This window comes from Macaca mulatta, chromosome 11 (genome assembly GCF_049350105.2).
Source record: "Macaca mulatta isolate MMU2019108-1 chromosome 11, T2T-MMU8v2.0, whole genome shotgun sequence".
Lineage (NCBI taxonomy): Eukaryota > Metazoa > Chordata > Mammalia > Primates > Cercopithecidae > Macaca > Macaca mulatta.
Genome location: NC_133416.1, coordinates 63,716,565 through 63,737,197, shown reverse-complemented (window position 1 = coordinate 63,737,197; position 20,633 = coordinate 63,716,565). Strand labels below are relative to the sequence as shown.

The 20,633-nt window shown below is 43.5% G+C and overlaps 1 protein-coding gene across 41 annotated transcripts in view; it reads right to left on the bottom strand.

The window, feature by feature from the left end:
• Positions 1–20,633, bottom strand: part of RBMS2 (RNA binding motif single stranded interacting protein 2) — a 98,045-nt gene that overhangs the window by 55,206 nt on the left and 22,206 nt on the right. The gene's annotated exons all lie outside the window — the stretch shown is intronic.

The following is a 20,633-nucleotide window of genomic DNA, read 5'->3' as shown; positions in this document are numbered from 1 at the left end:
GCACGTGGATCACGAGGTCAGAACTTCGAGACCAGCTGACCAATGTGGTGAAACGCGGTCTCTACTAAAAATGCAAAAAAAAAAAAAAAAAAAATTAGCCAGGTGTAGTGGCACTCACCTGTAATCCCAGCTACTCAGGAGGCTGAGGCAGGAGAATCCCTTGAACCTGGGAGGCAGAGGTTGCAGTGAGCCGAGATCACGCCACTGCTCTCCAGCCTGGGTGACAGGGCAAGACTCCGTTCTCCCGCCCCCCAAAAAAAATGCAACTCAAAACCACAGTGGGATACTGTCTCACAACAGTCAGAATGGCTAGCATTAAAAAACTAACAGATGCTGGTGAGGTTATGAGGTTATGGAAAAAAGGGAACACTTATACACTGTTGGTGGGAGTGCGAATTAGTTCAATCATTGTGGAACACAATGTAGTGATTCCTCAAAGACCTAAAAACAGAAATATAATTTAGCCCAGCAATCCCATTGCTGAGTATATACCCAAAGGAATAGAAATCATTCTATCATAAAGACACAAGCATGTGTATGTTCGCTGCAGCACTATTCACAATAGCAAAGACATGAAATCAACCAAAATGCCCAACAATGGTAGACTGAATAAAGAAAAGGTTATACATATACACATGTAATACTATGCAGCCATAAAAAGGAATGAGATGCTGTCCTTTGCAGGAACATGGTTGGAGCTGGAGGCCATTATCCTTAGCAAACTCACGCAGGAACAGAAAACCAAATACTGCATGTTCTCACTTATAAGTGGGAACTAAATGATAAGAACACATATTTACATTAAGGGGAACAATACACACTGGGGTCTGTCCGAGGGCGGAGGGTGAGAGGAGGGAGAGGAACAGGACAAATAACTAATAGGTTACTAGGCTTAATAACTGGGTGACAAAATAATTTGTAAAACAAAACCCCATAACACAAGATTACCTATATAACAAACCTGCACATGTACCCATGAACTTAAAATAAAAGTTAAATAAATTTAAAAAAGAATCACTTTGAAATTTCCATTTAAGGCCAGGCGCGGTGGCTCAAGCCTGTAATCCCAGCACTTTGGGAGGCCGAGACGGGCGGATCACGAGGTCAGGAGATCGAGACCATCCTGGCTAACCCGGTGAAACCCCATCTCTACTAAAAAAATACAAAAAAAACTAGCCGGGTGAGGTGGTGGGCGCCTGTAGTCCCAGCTACTTGGGAGGCTGAGGCAGGAGAATGGCATAAACCCAGGAGGCGGAGCTTACAGTGAGCTGAGATCCGGCCACTGCACTCCAGCTTGGGTGACAGAGTGAGACTCCGTCTCAAAAAAAAAAAAGAAATTTCCATTTAATTACTAGTTCTGCAATAATAATAATACACTGGTCCAGGCACAGTGGCTCACATCTGTAATCCCAGCACTTTGGGAGGCTGAGGTGAGAGAACTGCTTGAACCCATGAGTTTGAGACCAGCCTGAGCAATATAGCAAGACCCCATCTCTACAAAAAATACAAAAATTAGCTGAGGCAGGGTGCAGTGGCTCATGCCTGTAATCCCAGAACTTTGGGAGGCTGAGGCAGATGGTTCACTTGAGGTCAGGAGTTCAAGACCAGCCTGGCCAATATGGCGAAACCCCGTCTCTACTAAAAATACAAAAATTAGCCGGGCTTGGTGGCGCATGCCTGTAATCCCGCCTATATGGGAGGCTGAGGCAGAAGAATCGCTTGAACCCGGGAGGCGAAGGTTGCAGTGAGCCAAGATTGCACCATTGCACTCCAGCTTGGGTGACAGAACAAAACTCTGTCTCAAAAAAAAAAAAAAAGGCTGGGCATGGTAGCTCACGCCTGTAATGTCAGCACTTTGGGAGGCCGCGGCTAGCGGATCACAAGCTCAAGAGACCGGGACCATCTTGGCCAACATGGCAAAACCCCGTCTCTGCTAAAAATACAGAAATTAGCTGGGCATGGTGGTGCGTGCTTGTGGTCCCAGCTTCTAGGGAGGCTGAGGCAGGAGAATGGCGTCAACCCGGGAGGAGGAGAGCTTGCAGTGAGACGAGCTCGCGCCACTGCACTCCAGCCTGGACGACAGAGTGAGAGTCTGTCTCAAAAAAAAAAAAAAAAAAAAAAAAAAAAGAAAGTAAAACCCAGGCGAGGTGGCTCACGCCTGTAATCCCAGCACTTTGGGAGGCTGAGGCAGGTGGATCCACCTGAGATCGAGAGTTCGAGACCAGCCTGACCAACACAGAGAAACCCCGTCTCTACTAGAAATACAAAATTAGCTGGGCGTGGTGGTGCATGCCTTTAATCCCAGTTACTCAGGAAGTGGAGGTTGCAGTGAGCTGAGATCGCCTATTGCACTCCAGCCTGGGCAACAAGAGTGAAACTCCCTCTCAAAAAAAAAAAAAAAAAAAGAAAGAAAGAAAAAAAAAGAGGCTATTGGTTTGCTACCATGGTTACCATCTTGGTTTTAATACTAAGGTCTTAGCTATAGTTTAAAAATATGACTTAGTCAATAATAAACTTACTACAAGGCCTGAAAAAATTCTTAGAAAAGAAGATATAGCTCAGAAGAAAACAACTTTTCTGCCTTTATGGAGCTTACAGTCAGCAAAAACACTGTGGGACTGGCCCCTCTGATCAGGAGGTAAATTCTTTAGGCTTTTTGCTCTGTAGTAAGCCATTGCCTACTATAAAACAACTTTTATCTCTTGCTATTCTCACGTACCTTCTGAAATTGCTGCATAGGTTTGACAACAAAGAAAAATGGTAGAAAAATATTCACTTTTAAGGGTAAGAGAATACAAGGGGGGAGAAATGGCTAACAAAGCCCCTAAGTAAAGCTTATCTGGCTTCCTAAAACAATTTGGAGACAAAGACCCTGTAAACTAATAATATGTTTACCTATAATATGTGAGAGAGAAAGGGGTAATACGTATGAGCACCCAGGGCACTGACATATTCTTACTGGAGAAGGGAAGAATAAAAAGAAGCTATGGTTTCTCCAGAGCCCTATAATGGATTCCCTTTTAAAGTTTCTCAGCTGAGGAAGTTCTAATTCTTCAACAGAAGAGCATCATAAATGCATTTATATCCAAATTGGTAGAAAGATGAAGGCTAGGGTAGGCAATGGCTTCCTATAGATCAAAAGGCCTAAAGAATTTCCCTCCTGATCAGAGGGACCAGTCCCACAGTGGTTTTGCTGACTGTAAGCTCCGTAAAGCAGAAAATTGTCTGAGTTGCCTATCTTTGAATCCATAGTGACTAGCACATGGCAGACATTAAATATTTGTTGATGAATAAATAATGTCATCAGTTAATATTATCAGCTAATATCATCATGATGAATGAGCTGCCTTCTCAGCTCTGTTCAATCATTGATAAAGGGAACTACCAAGGGGGCAGTTTTACCTCTATACTTCTTTCATGTTATTTTGGCCTTAAATATAGTTCGGAATGTGGTTAGTATTAGTTCTCAGCAGCTGCTTAAAAGCTAAAAGACAGGCCAGGTGAGGTGGCTCACACTCGTAATCCCAGCACTTTGGGAGGCTGAGATGGGTGGATCACCTGAGGTCAGGAGCTCAAGACCATCCGGGCCAACATTGTGAAACCCTGTCTCTACTAAAAATACAAAAATTAGCTGGGTGTGGTGGCACATGCTTGTAATCCCAGCTACTCCAGAGGCTGAGGCAGGAGAATCGCTTGAACTCTGGAGGCAGAGGATGCAGTGAGTCAAGATCATGTCACTGCACTCCAGCCTGGGCGACAGAGTGAGACTCTGTCTCAAAAAATAAAAAATAAAAAATAAAAAGCCGGGCGCGGTGGCTCAAGCCTGTAATCCCAGCACTTTGGGAGGCCGAGACGGGCGGATCACGAGGTCAGGAGACCGAGACCATCCTGGCTAACACAGTGAAACCCCGTCTCTACTAAAAATACAAAAAACTAGCAGGGCGAGGTGGCGGGTGCCTGTAGTCCCAGCTACTCGGGAGGCTGAGGCAGGAGAATGGTGTGAACCCGGGAGGCGGAGCTTGCAGTGAGCCAACATCTGGCCACTGCACTCCAGCCTGGACGACAGAGCGAGACTCCGTCTCAAAATAAATAAATAAATAAAATAAAATAAAAAAATAAAAATAAAAAGCTAAAAGACAAAGTAATGTTTAATATAAGAGGAGATTACAGTGACATACTTTTACATTAAATACTTTAGATCCTATGATCCCCAGATATTTTTATAGGGTATCTTACAGCATAATTCTCTATCCTTTATTTATTATTTTTCAGGTCTCGCTATGTTGCCCAGGCTGGTCTTGAACTCCTGGGCGTAAGCAGTCTTCCAGCCTTGGCCTCCCAAAATGCTGGGATTACAGGTCTGAGTGAGCCACTGTGACTACCCTGTCTATTCTTTAAATACCACATCACCAATTTATAGGGAATTGAGGTATTTCTCACTCCCTCTCTCTCGTCCTCTTTTTTTTTTTTTTTTTTTTTTTTTTAAGACACAGTCTAGCTCTGTCTTCCAGGCTGGAGTGCTGTGGCATGATTATGCTCACTGTTACCTCAAACTCCTGGGCTCAAGTGATCCTCCTGCCTCAGCCTCCCAAGTAGCTAGGACTACAGGCACACACCACAACACATGGCTAATTTTAAAAAACATTTTTGGCTGGGTGTGGTGGCTCATGCCTATAGTCCCAGCATTTTGGGAGACTGAGTGAGAGGATTGTTTGAGGCCAGGAGGTTGAGACCAGCCTGGCAACATGGTGAGACCCCCGTCTCTACTAAAAATACAAAAATTAGCTGGGCATGGTGGTGGGCGCCTGTAATCCCAGCTACTCAGGAGGCTGAGGTGGGAGGATCACTGATGCCCAGGAGGTGGAGGTTGCAGTGAGCTGAGATCGTGTCACTGCATTCCAGCTTGGGTGACAGAGTGAGACCTGGTCTCAAAATAAAATAAAATAAAATAAAAATTCGTAGAGGTGGAGTCTTGCGATGTTGCCCAGGTGGATCTTGAACTCCTGGCCTCAAACAATCCTCCCACTTCAGCCTCCTGAAGTGCTTAGATTACAGGTATGAGCCACCATACCTGATCAAGGTCGTCGTCTTCTTTTTTTTTTTTTGAGACGGAGTTTTGGCCTTGTTGCCCAGGCTGTAGTACAATGGCGCAATATTGGCTCACCACAACCTCCGCCTCCTGGGTTCAAGTGATTCTCCTGCCTCAGCCTCTCGAGTAGCTGGGATTACAGGCATGCGCCACCACACCCAGCTAATTTTGTACCAAGGTCTTCTTAATATTATGCCTTAAAGATCTCAGTCTCAGTCCTAGACAATTAAAGAAAAACAAAACAGGCTGGGCGCGGTGGCTTAAGCCTGTAATCCCAGCACTTTGGGAGGCCGAGACGGGTGGATCACGAGGTCAGGAGATCGAGACCATCCTGGCTAACACGGTGAAACCCCGTCTCTACTAAAAAATACAAAAAACTAGCCGGGTGAGGTGGTGGGCGCCTGTAGTCCCAGCTCCTCAGGAGGCTGAGGCAGGAGAATGGCGTGAACCCGGGAGGCGAAGCTTGCAGTGAGCTGAGATCCGGCCACTGCACTCCAGCCTGGGCGACAGAGCGAGACTTGTGTCAAAAAAAAAAAAAAAAAGAAAAAGAAACACAAAACAGAAGGAATTGCTATATAATTTAAACAAAAGTAACTTTCTGAGTCAGAGAGAGGTAGTCCTCAAGATATTCAGGGCCAGCTCACTGAGTAGGTATCCAGGTACTTGGCTGCCCGCCTCAAAGCCCTAAATCTTTTCTTTTTAAGTGTATATATCCTTTTATTCAGAAATTCCACTTGTAGGGATGCTTATATATGTGCACAAATATATATGTACAAGGATATTCATTGCATCATTCATTTATAATAGTAAAATACTGAAAAAGCATATACTCATCAGTAAGAAGACTGGTTACATAAATTATAGTGCATACATAAAAAGAGTATCATGTAAGCCATTAAAAATGATATGGCACATCCATGCGTCTTTTCCTGGAAGGATACTAAAAATATACTATTACATGAAAAAACTAAGCTGTTTAGTACCACTATTACCAATGTTTATATTACTATTTTATTTATTTAAAACATTTTATTTTAAGTTCCGGCATACATGTGAAGGTTTGCTATGTAGAGAAACAGGTGCCATGGTGGTTTGCTGCACCTATCAACCCATCACCTAGGTACTAAGCCCCACATGCATTAGCTATTTATCTTGATGCTCTTCCCCCGCCTGTCCACACAACAGGCCCCTGTGTGTTGTTCCCCTCCCTATGTCCATGTGTTCTCATTGTTCAGCTCCCATTTATAAGCAAGAACATGCAGTATTTGGTTTTCTGTTCCTGTATTAGTTAGCTAGGGATAATGGCTTCCAGCTCCATCCATGTCCATGGAAAGGACATAATCTTGTTCCTCTTTATGGCCACACAGTATATTCCATGGTATATATGTACCAGATTTTCTTTATCCAGCCTATCATTGATGGGCATTTGGGTTGATTCCATGTCTTTGCTATTGTGAAGAGAAAGCTCTAAATCTTTAAATGTGCTTTCCACAAAGGCATCTCAAGTTCTCCTGCATCCTTGACAGCTGATAGGGGAAATATCGAGCCTCTGCAGACAGATGACAGTTCAATATGGGTGAATTATCTATACCTGCAAAGGAAGGAGAATTTTGCCCTTCATTCTAATTTTAGAAACATTTGGCCGGGTGCGGTGGCTCACGCGTGTAATCCCAGCATTTTGGGAGGTCAAGGTGGGTGGACCACTTGAGGACAGGAGTTCAAGACCAGCCTGGCCAACATGCTGAAACCCTGTCTCTACTAAAAATACAAAAATTAGCCAGGCATAGTGGCATGCACCTATAGTCCCAGCTACTCAGGAGGCTGGGGCAGGAGAATCGCTTGAACCCAGGAAGTGGAGGTTGCAGTGAACTGAGATTGTGTCACTATACTCCAGCCTGGGTGATAGAGCGAGATTCCGTCTCAAATAATAATAATAATAATAAAATTACAAGAATTCTTTTTTTAAAAAAGACTCAATTTTTAGAGACTCTTAGTCAGATGCAGTGGCTCAAACTTTTAATCTTAGCACTTTGGGAGGCCGAAGTGGATGGATCACTTGAGCCCAGGAGTTTGAGACCAGCCTGGACAACATGGTAAAACCTCACCTCTACTAAAAGAAATACAAAAATTAATGCCGGGCGCGGTGGCTCACGCCTGTAATCCCAGCACTTTGGGAGGCCGAGGCAGGCAGATCACAAGGTCAGGAGATCGAGACCACGGTGAAACCCCGTTTCTACTAAAAATACAAAAAATTAGCCGGGCGCGGTGGCGGGCACCTGTAGTCCCAGCTACTCAGGAGGCTGAGGCAGGAGAATGGCGTGAACCCGGGAGGCGGAGCTTGCAGTGAGCCGAGATTGCGCCACTGCACTCCAGCCTGGGGGACAGAGCGAGACTCTGTCTCAAAAAAAAAAAAAAAAAAAAATTAGGCTCGGTGCAGTGGCTCACTTGTAATCCTAGCACTTTGGGAAGCCATGGTGGGCAGATCACCTGAGGTCAAGAGTTTGAGACCAGCCTAGCTAACATGGTGAAACCCCATCTCTACTAAAAGTACAAAAATTAGCCAAACTTGGTGGTATATGCCTATAATCCTAGCTACTGGGGAAGCTGAGGCAAAAGAATTGCTTAAACCCAGGAGGCAGAGGTTGCAGCGAGTAGAGGTCACACCACTGCACTCCAGCCTAGGCGGCAGAATGATCTTTGTCACACACACACAAACACACACAAAGAAATACAAAAATTAGCCAGGCATGATGGTGCATGGCTGCAGTCCCAGCTACTCAAGAGACTGAGGTGGGAGGATGGCTTCATAGAGTGATACTCTGTCTCAAAAAAAAAAAAAAAGACTCCTGGCAGGGTGCATTGGCTCACGCCTGTAATCCCAGCACTTTGGGAGGCTGAGGCGGGCAGATCACATGAGGTCAGGAGTTGGAAACCAGCTTGGCCAACATAGTGAAACTCCGCTGCTGCTAAAAATACAAAAATTAGCCAGGCACCTGTAATCCCAGTTACTCAGGAGGCTGACACAGGAATATGGCTTGAACCCAGGAGGATGAGGTTGCAGTGAGCCGAGATTGCACCACTGCACTCCAGCCTGGGGGATAAAGCGAGACTCTGTCTTAAAAAAAAAAAAAAGACTCTTAATTTTTTTTTTTTTTTTTTTTTTGACAGAGTCTCGCTCTGTCGCCCAGGCTGGAGTGCAGTGGCATGATCTCAGCTCACTGCAAGCTCTGCCTCCCGGGTTCACGCCATTCTCCTGCCTCAGCCTTCCAAGTAGCTGGGACTACAGGTACCCGCCACCACGCCCGGCTAATTTTTTGTATTTTTAGTAGAGACGGGGTTTCACCGTGTTAGCCAGGATGGTCTTGATCTCCTGACCTCGTGATCCGCCCGCCTCGGCCTCCCAAAGTGCTGGGATTATAGGCGTGAGCCACCGTGCCCGGCGAAAGACTCTTAATTTTAAAAGAATAACTATTACTGGTATTTGGCACTTGTATATGGTGCTAAGTATTTTATTTATTTTTTGAGACAGGGTCTTGCACTGTCACCCAAGCTGCAGTGCAGTGGCATGATCGTGACTCACTGCAGCCTTGACCTCCCCGGCTTAAGCAATCCTCCCACCTTAGCCTCCCGAGTAGCTGGGACTACAGGTGCTTGCCATTACATTTTTTAATTTTGTAGAGACACGCTATGTTGCCAAGGCTGGTTTCATACTCCTGGGCTTGAGGGATCCTCCTGACTCTGCCTCCCAAACTGTTGGGATTACAGGTGTCAGTCACTACACCCGGCCTATGCTAAGGATTTTATGTCTACTGTCTCAATTATCCTACCTCTCTTGCTTTCCTTCTGCTTTTATGTGTGGCTGCTCACTCTGAGAAGGGAGTGATGCTTCTGGGAAATAGAAATGTCCTTTCCACATGGGTGTCTTCACACATCTTTATATGCTAGATTCCAATCATCCAACTAACCTTAAATCTGCTGTTCCCTAGCATTCTGCTTTGAATTTGAATGATCAATCAAAGTTTCCTTTTCTGTCTTGGTAACCACGTGGGTACCTGTCTAGGTTTCACTGGCAGATCTGAAGTCAACAAAGCCCCAGCCTTGTGACTACTTCCCACCTCCAGGGAATAAAACTGAAATTCCTGCATTTCACACCAAAAAATCAGTGAAATACTAGAACTTTTTAAAAACATTACCTACTTTACATGCCTATGGTTCTAAGGCAATACATTAGCTTTCAGTTAATAAATCAAACTTCAAGACTCGTCATCACACTACCAGGCTTTTCGTGCAGTGGCACGATCTCGACTCACTGCAACCTCTGCCTCCCGGGTTCAAGCGGTTCTCCTGCCTCAGCCTCCCAAGTACCTGGGACTACAGGCACATGCCACCATGCCTGTAAATTTTGTATTTTTAGTAGAGACTGGGTTTTGCCATGTTGGCCAGGCTGGTCTTGAACTCCTGACCTCAGGTGATCTGCCCACCTCGGCTTCCCAAAATGCTGGGATTACAGGCATGAGCTACCATGCCTGGCCTCAAGTACTCAAATGTTTACTAATTGAATGAATTAACCCATATTTATTCTGAAAGCATTCAACATATATTCATTAAGCAGGTAATCTCAAATTCTGCAAGTCTAAAATTAATTTCTGCACCTTTTCCTGAATTCCCTTATTTCTAATATCTCTTAACTTGTCTGACTGCCTCTGTTCTCCTACACCTCCAAACCACCCTCAGTAATGCAGCTAGCATTAGCCTTCTCAAGTATGTGTGATCATGTCATTTCTCTCTATATAAACCCACCAATGTTGCCCATTCACCTCCAGTGTACTACATACGAAGACTCATACCTAGAATACTCTTTTACTGGATATCTTTACATATTTCTTTGCTACATGATGTTATGCTACCATTCCTTACTTCTAAAAGCAAATCTAATATCATCCCAGACATCTAAGATTTTAAGTCACATGTGATGGCTCTACTTAAATCTTGAAATCATGAGGGGCATAGTACAATTATGAGTCCTCTTCTAAATGCCACTAATTCAAATGACTTCCGCCATTTCACCTCATGAGCATAAACCAAGGTTATGAGTAAAAACCTGCGTTTCTTTTTCTAGGAGCCAAATAAAACTGCATGCCATTCAAAGGAGTGAAGCAAACTGATGGATGTTAGAGCAGAGATCTATCCCCTTTTTTTTCTTTTTTTTTTTTTTTTTTTTTGAGACAGGGTCTTGCTCTGTCACCCAGGCTACAGTGCAGTGATACGCGATCATAGCTCACTGCAGCCTCAAACTCCTGGGCTCAAGTGATCCTCCTGCTTCAGTGCCCCAAGTAGCTAGGAATACAGGTGCACGCCACCATACCCGGCTAATTTCTAAATTTTTTGCTATGTTGCTTAAGCTGGTCTTGAACTCCTGGCCTCAAGTGATCCTCCTGCCTCGGCCTTTCTCTTCCCTTCCTTTTTTTTTTGATACGGAGTCTTGCTCTGTCACCCAGGCTGGAGTGCAATGGCGCGATCTCGGCTCACCGCAACCTCCGCCTCCCAGGTTCAAGCGATTCTCCTACCTCAGCCTCCTAAGTAGCTGGGATTACAGATGTGTGCCACCACACCCAGCTAATTTTTGTATTTTTAGTAGAGACAGGGTTTCACCATGTTGGCCAGGGTGCTGTCAAACTCCTGATTGCATGTGATCCACCTCCTTCGGTCTCCCAAAACGCTGGAATTACAGGCGTAAGCCACCGTGCCTGGCCTTTTTTTTTTTTTTTGAGAAAGGGTCTCAACCTGTCACCTAGGCAGGCTGGAATGTAGTGGCACAATCACAGTTCATTGTAGCCTCAACCTCCTGGGCTCAAGTGATCCTCCCACCTCAGCCTCCTGAGTAGCTGGGACTAGAGGCACACACAATCACACCTGGCTAATTTTTGTATTTTTTGTAGAGACAGGGTTTCACCATGTTGCTCAGGCTGGTCTCAAACTCCTGAGCTCAAGCAATCTGCCCACCTCAGCCTCCAAAATGGCTGGCATTATAGATATGAGGCACTGCGCCTGGTCTAGTCTATCCCTTTCTTAAGAGAAACCTGGAGAACTGACAATTCAGCCAATTCAGGTCCTCTAATAACCCTGACATTGATTCTCACATGAAAATGACATTTAAGATATCAATAAATAGCAAATGAGATTTAAGATTTAGAATCTGCTGCAGTTTATGAAATCCACCATAGTACAGGAGGATTAAGGAAAAAATCTGGCTCTTCATTTTCTTTTTTTTCCTTTTTTTTTTTTTTTGAGACGGAGTTTCGTTCTTGCTGCCCAGACTGAAGTGCAATGGCATGATCTTGGCTCACTGCAACCTCTGCCTCCTGGGTTCAAGTGAGTCTCCTGCCTCAGCCTCCTGAGTAACTGGGATTACAGGCTTGCACCACCACGCCTGGCTAATTTTGTATTTTTAGTAGAGATGGGGTTTCTCCATGTTGGTCAGGCTGGTCTTGAATTCCTGACCTCAGGTGGATCTGCCCGCCTCAGCCTCTCAAAGTGGTGGGATTATAGGTGTTAGCCACCGCGCCCTGCCTGGCTCTTCATTTTCTAGCATAGGGCTTGACATAAGACTGATGGCCCCTGAGAACCATTTCAAACTAGTGTGAGTGATAATACAGTCCTATCCTTCCCTTCCCCAGAACATTCACTAATCTGGGGGAAAGGCTAGTGGGACGTAGACATAAAAATATATAACTCCTTCATCTTTCACCCAGAAAAAGAAAAATCGAATTCCCCTGTTCCTATAGCAGAAACTTCATGTTTCCAGCCTTACTGAGTCGCATGAAACAAGGAGAAAAGAGAGTGTCCTTCTGTTTGCTCTCTTTCAAGAGATTATAATGATAGGGTGGCACAATGCCTACTTCCCAATCACTAGGTTTTCATCAGATCTTTTAAGAGAATGATCCAATCAGATGAGCTACTTGTAATTATAATCTAGTATAAGTAAAACATTGTCTTTAAAGAAGCTGCATTTCTGGCCCCGCCCAGTGGCTCGAGCCTGTAATCTGAGCACTTTGGGAGGCAGAGGCAGGTAGATTGCTTAAGGCCAGGAGTTCAAGACCAGCCTGGTCAACATGCTGAAACCCTGTCTCTACTAAAAATAAAAAAATTAGACATGGTGGTGCGCACCTGTGATCCCAGCTACTGGGGAGGCTGAGGCATGAGAATCACTTGAACCTGGGTATCAGAGGTTGCAATGAGCCGAGATCATTCCAGCCTGGGTGACAGAGTGAGACTTTGTCTCAGAAAACAAAACAAATAGAGAAGTTGTATTTCTGAAAATTAAGCTCTCCGATCGAGTGCTCATTTAGTCTAGTTTCATAAAGTTTATGAATCCTGTATCCATTCATTTGCCATCAAAGTCATCCTCACCCTGGGCCCTTAACTATGAACTGCCAGAGCAGGAGAAAACCCGACCCCACATCTGATACCTAGCTAAGTTCCTGGTACATAATAGGCACAGATATTTGTTAAAATGAGTGAAATAAACACAGGGTTTTCTAATTGAGTACCATGTTAATAAATCCCTAAAAAGTCTCACAGATACACAATCCAGCGGCCTAACATCAAAATTCCTAATGCAACTGGAATGCGGATGATCCACAAGACATATTACTGGAGCCAGTGGTCTCCAGGACATATAACATATCTGAACATTTGCCTAAAATACATTATTTCCTGGGTTCCAAGTCATTGTATCACCTAATAAGAGAAAGTTCACTTTCTCTGAGAAGTAACAGAACCCATAATAATTACCCATGAGATCCTTTGCACTATTTCAATCATTCAGCAAATATTTGTTGGTTTGTTTGTTTTTTGAGACAGAGTTTCGCTCTGTTGCCCACGTTGGAGTGCAGTGGTGCAATCTCAGCTCACTGCAACCTCTGCCTCCTGGGTTCAGGCAATTCTCCTGCCTCAGCCTCCCAAGGAGCTGGGATTACAGGCATGTGCCACCATGCCTGGCTAATTTTTATATTTTTAGTAGAGATGGGGTTTCACCATGTTGGCCAGACTGGTCTTGAACTCCTGACTGCATGTGATCTGCCCACCTTAGCGGCCTCCAAAAGTTCTGGGATTACAGGTGTGAGCCACCACATCCAGCCAAGGAAATATTTGAATACCAACTATGTATAAACACTGCTTGATGCTGTGGGGACTCACAGATGAATGGCGTATGAGTGAAATATTTCATAATATATTTATTTATTAACACACTCCACAGGGAGGTACATAATAAATTTAAATGCACATCCACAAGGAGTCACTAACAAGTTCACAAACTAGAGCTTACGATCTAGAAAAGTAGCAGAATGGGCTGGGTGCCATGGCTCGCACCTATAATCCCAGCTACTTGGGAGGCTGAGGCAGGAGAATCACTTGACCCTGGGAGGGAGAGGTTGCAGTGAGCTGAGGTCATGCCATTGCACTTCAGCCTGGGCAACAAGAGTGAAACTGTCTCAAAAAAAGAAAAGAAAAGAAAAGTCAGAACAAAATATTTGTACTAATGGTATAAGAATATGAAAGAAGACACAATTAATTCCTGAGGGTGAAGTCTCTCAAAAAAGACCCTTGGGCCTTGAAAGGATAAGCAGAACAATAATTAATTACTTTTGAAAAATAGAGACAGGGACTCATTATGTGCCCAGTCTGGTCTCAAACTCCTGGACTCAAGCAATCCTCCTACTTTGGCCTCCCAAAGTGCTGGGATTACAGGCATGAGCCACCATTCTCAGCCAGAACAATAAACTTTTTTTGTTTTTGTTTTCTCTGATGGAGTTTCACTGTCGTTGCCCAGGCTGGAGTGCAGCGGCGCGATCTTGGCTCTGCAACCTCTGCCTCCTGGGTTCAAGCGATTCTCCTGCCTCAGCCTCCTGAGTAGCTGGGATTACAGGCACCCGCCACCATGCCTGTCTAATTTTAAAAATATTTTTAGTAGAGACGGGGTTTCACCATGTTGGCCAGGCTGGTTTTGAACTCCTGACCTCAAATGATGCACCCGCCTTAGCCTCCAAAAGTGTTAGGATTACAGGTGTGAGCCACCGCACCCAGCCCAGAATAATAAACTTTTAATGGAGAGTCACTAAGGAAATGCAAATCAAAATCACAGCAAGCTATCACTTCATACGTACTAGAATGGCTATAATAAAAAAGACAGATAACAAGTTCTGAAGGGTGTAAAGAAATTGGAAACCTCATATACCACTTATGGCATTGCAAAACGATGCAGCTGCTTTGGAGGACAGTTGGGCAGTTCCTCAAATGGTTAAAGCATAGAGTTACCGCAGCAACTCCGCTGCTAGGTATACACCGAAGAGAATTGAAAACATGCCCACACAGGGCCAGGTGCGGTGGCTCAAGCCTGTAATCCCAGCACTTTGGGAGGCTGAGGCAGTTGGATCATTTGAGGCCAGGAGTTTAAGACCAGCCTGGCCAACATGGTGAAGTTCTGTCTCTACTAAAAATACAAAAATTAGCTGGGTGTGGCGGTGCATGCCTGTAATCCCAACTACTCGGGAGACTGAGGTACAAGAATTGCCTGAACCCAGGAGGCAGAGATTGCAGTGAGCCAAGATCCTGCCACTGCACTCCAGCTTGGGCAACAGAGTGAGACCCTGTCTCAAAAAAAAAAAAAAAAAAAAAAAAGAAAAGAAAAAAAAGAGAAGAAATATGCTTACACAAAACCTGTACACAAATTTCACAGAAGCACTATTCATAATAGCCCAAAGTGGAAACAAGACAAATGTTTATCAACTGATAACTGGATAAATAAAATGTGATATATTCATATGATGAAATATTTATTCAGCCATAAAAGGGAAGAAAGTACTGATACATGGTACAATGTGAAGTAAGCCTAAAAACACTATGCAAAGAGACAGAAGCCAGTAACAAAGGACCACATGTTGCATGATTCCATCTATATAAAATGTCCAGAATAGGGCAATCTATAGAGACAGAAAGTAAATTAGTGACTACCTAGGGCAATGGGAGAGGAGTAATGGGAGGATTAAGTGGTGATAGGTAAGTGGGTAGGATTTCTTTTGGGGTATAATAAAATGTTCTAAAATTGACTATGGTAGTGGATGCAAAACTGCATATACTAAGAACCACTGAATTTTATACTTTAAATGTATGATGTGTGAACTTTAAATTGTATGATGTGTGAATTATATCTCAATAGAGCTGTTATAAAAATGTGATGAGGTGCATGTTTATAGCAGCACAATTTGCAATTGCAAAGATATGGAACCAACCTAAGTGCTCATCGACCAACAAGTGGATAAAGAAAATGTGGTATATATATACCACGGAATACTACTCAGCCATAAAAAGGAACAAAATAATGTCATTTGCAGCAACTTGGATGGAGCTGTAGGCCATTATTCTAAATGAAGTAACTCAGGAATGGAAAACTGCATATTATATGTTCTCACTTATAAATGAGAGCTAAGCTATGAGGATGTGAAGGCACAAGAGTAATATAATGGAATTTGGGGACTGGGAGGGAAGGCTGGAAGGGGGTGAAGGATAAAAGACTACATATTGGGTACAGTGTAAACTGCTCAGGTGACAGGTGCACTAAAATCTCAGAAACCACCACTGAAGAACTTATCCATGTAACCAAAACCCACCTGTACCCCCAAAACTATTGAAATTTAAATATATAGTCAAAAAAAATGTGATGAGGGCCAGGTGTGGTGCCTCATGCCTATAATCTCAACACTTTGGTAGTCTGAGGCAGGTGGATTGCTTGAGCCCAGGAGTTCAAGACCAGCTTGGGCAACATGGCAAAATCCCGTCTCTACCAAAAAAAGAAAATTAAAAATTAGCTGGGCATGGTGGCATGTGCCTGTAGTCCTAGCTACTCAGGAGGCTCAGGTGGGAAGATCATCGAACTTGAGAGGCTGAGGATGCATTGAGCCATGATTGCACTACTGCACTACAGCCTGGGCAACAGAGCAAGACCCTGTCTCAACAACAACAACAAAATGTGATGAAGATGGGTAGACAGAAGACATTCCAACTACTGAAACTATCTTGAGACGTTAGGTTAACAGAAGTTACCATGAACTGGCACAGAATTCAGCCTAGGTGGCATCACTCTACTTCATTTCCAGGTAGAAAAGTCAGTCACAAGATAAATATATTTTATTGAAGCTCAAATCATGTAAGAGAAATAAACAAATATTTCCTGCAACTCCTCTTACTAAAAACAACAATGTAAAACAAGAAAGGCATCTCTAAAACAGAGCCTGAGGCAGAGAATACATGCCGCATAACTGCCCAGCATAGATGGGTTTTGTTTTTGAGACGAAGTCCCGCTCTGTTGCCCAGGCTGGAGTGCAGTAGTGTGATCTCGGCTCACTGCAAGCTCCACCTCCCGGGTTCAAGCAATTCTCCTGCCTCAGCCTCTTGAGTAGCTAGGATTACAGGCATTCAATACCACACCTGGCTAATTTTTGTATTTTTAGTAGAGATGGGGTTTCACCATGTTGGTCAGGCTGGTCTCGAACTCTTGACCTTGTGATTCACCCGCCTTGGCCTCCCAAAGTGCTGGGATTACAGGCATGAGCCTCCATGCCCGGCCTATAGCTGGTTTTAAAAGGTGACCCTATGGCCGGGCATGGTGGCTCATGCCTATAATCCCAGCACTTTGGGAGGCTGAGGTGGGTGGATCACCCAAGGTCAGGAGCTCAAGACCAGTCTAGCCAACACGGTGAAACCCCGTCTCTACTAAAAATACAAAAATTAGCCAGGTGTGGTGGCATGCACCTGTAATCCCAGCACTTTGGGAGGCCAAGGCAGGTGGATACTTGAGGTCAGAAGTTTGAGACCAGCCTGTACTCTACCCTGGGCCACAGAGCAAAACTGTCTCAAAAAAAAAAAAAAATGGTGACTGTCAGTACTTTCTTTTTTTTGTTTTTTGTTTTTTTTTGAGACAGAGTCTTGCTCTGTTGCCCAGACTGAAGTGTAACGGCATGATCTCGGCTCACCACAACCTCTGCCTCCTGGGTTCAAGCGATTCTCCTTCCTCAGCCTCCCAGGTAGCTGGAATTACAGGCGCCCACCACCACGCCCAGCTACTTTTTTGGTTTTTTAGTAGTGATGAGGTTTCACCATGTTGGCCAGGCTGGTCTTGAACTCCTGGCCTCAGGTGATCCACTTGCCTCGGCCTCCCAAAGTGTTGGGATTACAGGCGTGAGTCACTGTGCCCGGCCTTCATGGACACTTTGAAATGAAGTATGGGGCTGGGTGTGGTGGCTCATGCCTGTAATACCAACACAGAGAAACCAAGGCAGGAGAATCATTGAGGCCAGGAGTTTGAGACCAGCTTGAGAAACACAGTGAGATACTGTCTGTATATAAAATTTTTTAAAAAAGAAATTTGGAGGCTGAGACAGGAGAATTGCTTGAACCCAGGAGACGGAGGTTGCAGTGAGCTAAGATTGTACCATTGCACTCCATCCTGGGTGACAGAGTGAGACTTCATCTCAATAAACAAACAAACAAACAAATAAATAAATAAATAAAAATAATAAAAAGAAATGAAATATGGGATGGTTAAAAAATAAATAAAGAGGCCAGGTATGGTGGCTGATGGCTATAATCCTAACACTTTGGGAGACGGAGATGGGAGGATTGCTTGAGCCCAGGAGTTTGAGACCATCCTGGGCAACACAGGGAGACCCTGCCTCTACGAAAAAGTTTAAAAATTAGCCTGACATAGTGGTGTGCACCTGTAGTCCTAGCTACTCAGGAGGCTGCCCTGCGAGGATCACTTGAGCCAGGGAGGTTGAGGCTGCTTCTCTTATTCCCTACTCCAGATGTTTCTTTCAATGTAGACAGCCAAGTGTTTAGCATATCACCCCTCCCTTCTTAGTGACTAGAAGAAAAACACAGCTCCTTCTTTCCTATTTTGAGATCCAGCTGGCTACAGGGAGTACACACTCAGCTTTGCTACTCTGAACTGGTCAAATTTTATAGGGTAAGTGCCCGCATGAAGAAGTCCATAGGTTTTTGTCTGGTTTTTAAGTACTGTTTGTATTTAGGTGGATAAATCTGTCTAATTCTGGATTCAGTATTAGAACATCTACTAGCCCACAAATATAAGCTATCTTCTTGAAGATTAGTTTTATTAGTAATAACAGTGTTACTTTATTTCCATCTGTCAAACTTTTTTCGTATTTCTCAACTGGATTGAAGTAAGAGGAATGCTTCAGATTGAAACCCTCAAACCCCAACAATCTTTAAGAGCTATGCAAATGTTATTTTTGGTAATTGAAATAATGGGGTAAAGGTAAGAGTATAGTCCTATCAGTTTGCAAATCCTATTATTTGTAAAATAATAATTTAATAGTAATTCAATTTGAGTTAATCAATTCCATTCCTAATTAATGTCTTTATTTTACAAATGAGGAAAAATCAGATTCACTCTTTATATAACTACTTAATTTTTCACTGTTCATTCAGCAACTGAATAGGCAAGGAATCAATGTTTACTCAATTTTTTAAAAAGTATTTTTCTTGACTGTAAATCCCATTAACCAACAGAAAATGGTTAAAACACTGGCTCAAAAGTCACAGAGAATTAGGGGTTTTTGGGGTGTGTGGTTTTTTTTTTTTTGAGTCAAGGTCTCACTCTGTTGCCCAGGCTGGAGTGTAGTGGCACAATCATGGTTCACTGTAGCCCCGAATTCCTGGGCTCAAGCAATCTTCCTACCTCAGCCTCCTGAGTAGCCTCGACTACAGGCGCATGCTACCACACCTGGATACTATTTGAAATTTTTGTAGAGACTTAGTCTTGCCCTGTTACCTAGTCTGGTCTTGAACTCTGGGTTCAAGTGATCCTCCTGCCTTGACCTCCCAAAGTTCTGGGATTATAGGCATGAGCCACCGAGCACAACCAATATTTGGGTTTAACTCTACCATTGTCTTGTACTAGCTGTGTGACTTTGGATAAGTTGCTTGACCTTACCTATAAAATGGGGATAGTTAACAACACCTATGAAATAGGACTGTTGTGGGGATTAAGATAAATGCAGGTAGCCAGGTGTGGTTATTCTTGCCTATAATCCCAGCTACTCTGAAGACTGAGGTGGGAGGATCACTTGAAGTCAGAAGTTTGAGATCAGTCTGGGCAACATAGTGAGACCTTGTCTCTAAAAAAACAATTTTTAAAAAATCAGTTGGGTGTGTTAGTGTACACCTGCAGTCCCGGCTACATGGAAGGCTAAGGCAGGAGGATCACCTGAGCTCAGGTGGTTGAGGTTGCAGCGAGCTATGATCACACCACTCCACTCCAGCCTGGGAGAGGAAGTGAGATCCCCTTCTGCAATAAATAAATAAATAAATAAATACATATATGTAAATACAAATAAATACATAAATACATTCATACATACATGTAAAACTCTTATCATGGTGCCTGAAACATAAAGGGAGCTGACATCTATTCATTCAATAAATATTCAATGCCCACTTTAGAGTACTAGACACTACATCAGGTACCAAGGACAAAATGCTTAGCTAAACCAGACATGGTTTTGGCCCTAATGAAATTTTCAGGGGTATTTAGTGGGAAGAGAGACATTAATCAAATAATCATAAAATAATTTATTAATTAACCACTGTGATAAGTGGGCTACCAAAAAAAAAAGAAGGTCGTGGCCTATTTTCATTAGACTAGTCAGAAAGATGACATTCAAGTACAAAAGACTTCAAGGATGAGAAGAAACTAATCATTCGGAGAATGAAAGAGATCGTTCCAGAAAGAGGGAACAACACAGTTAAAAGCTATAAGGTGGGACTTTGGAGAAAAGAAGGCCAGTGACACTGGAATGTAATGAAACATCTAGCCTCTCAGTTTTTAGGTTTATGTGAGTTAAATTTTATAAAGGGCTTAGAACAGTAACTGGTATGCTCAGGAGGCTGAGGGAGGAGAATCGCTTGAACCTGGGAGGCAGAGGTTGCAGTGAGCCGAGATCACGCCTTTGCACCCCAGTCTGGGCAACAAGAGCGAAACTCCATCTCAAAAAAAATAAAAGAACAGTAACTGGTATGTAAAAATGCTGTCTATTATATAAAATAAAACTAAGAAACAAGGTAATTATTCACTCCAGGGAAAACAAAAATTGAACAAAGGAACTATTATCGTAGCATATTATACAGCTTAGTTAGAAATAATACTTATAAAATCATAATATAAATACTGAATACTGATTTAACTAAAAATCATGACACAACTTATACACAGAAGTTGGGAAGAAAGGGGAGGCTAGAACATAAGGGCATGGGGTTTAAAAGAAATAAATCTTTACCCTCTATAACAGAAAGGCAATATCTGATTTGCTGAATCAATACACAAAAATAGATTTATAGAATTGCTGAATTCTGGCTGGGCGCAGTGGCTCATGCCTGTAATCTTAGTACTTTGGAAGGCTGAGGAGGGCAAATCACTTCAGTTCAGGAGTTCCAGACCAGCCTGGCCAACATGGTGAAACCTCAT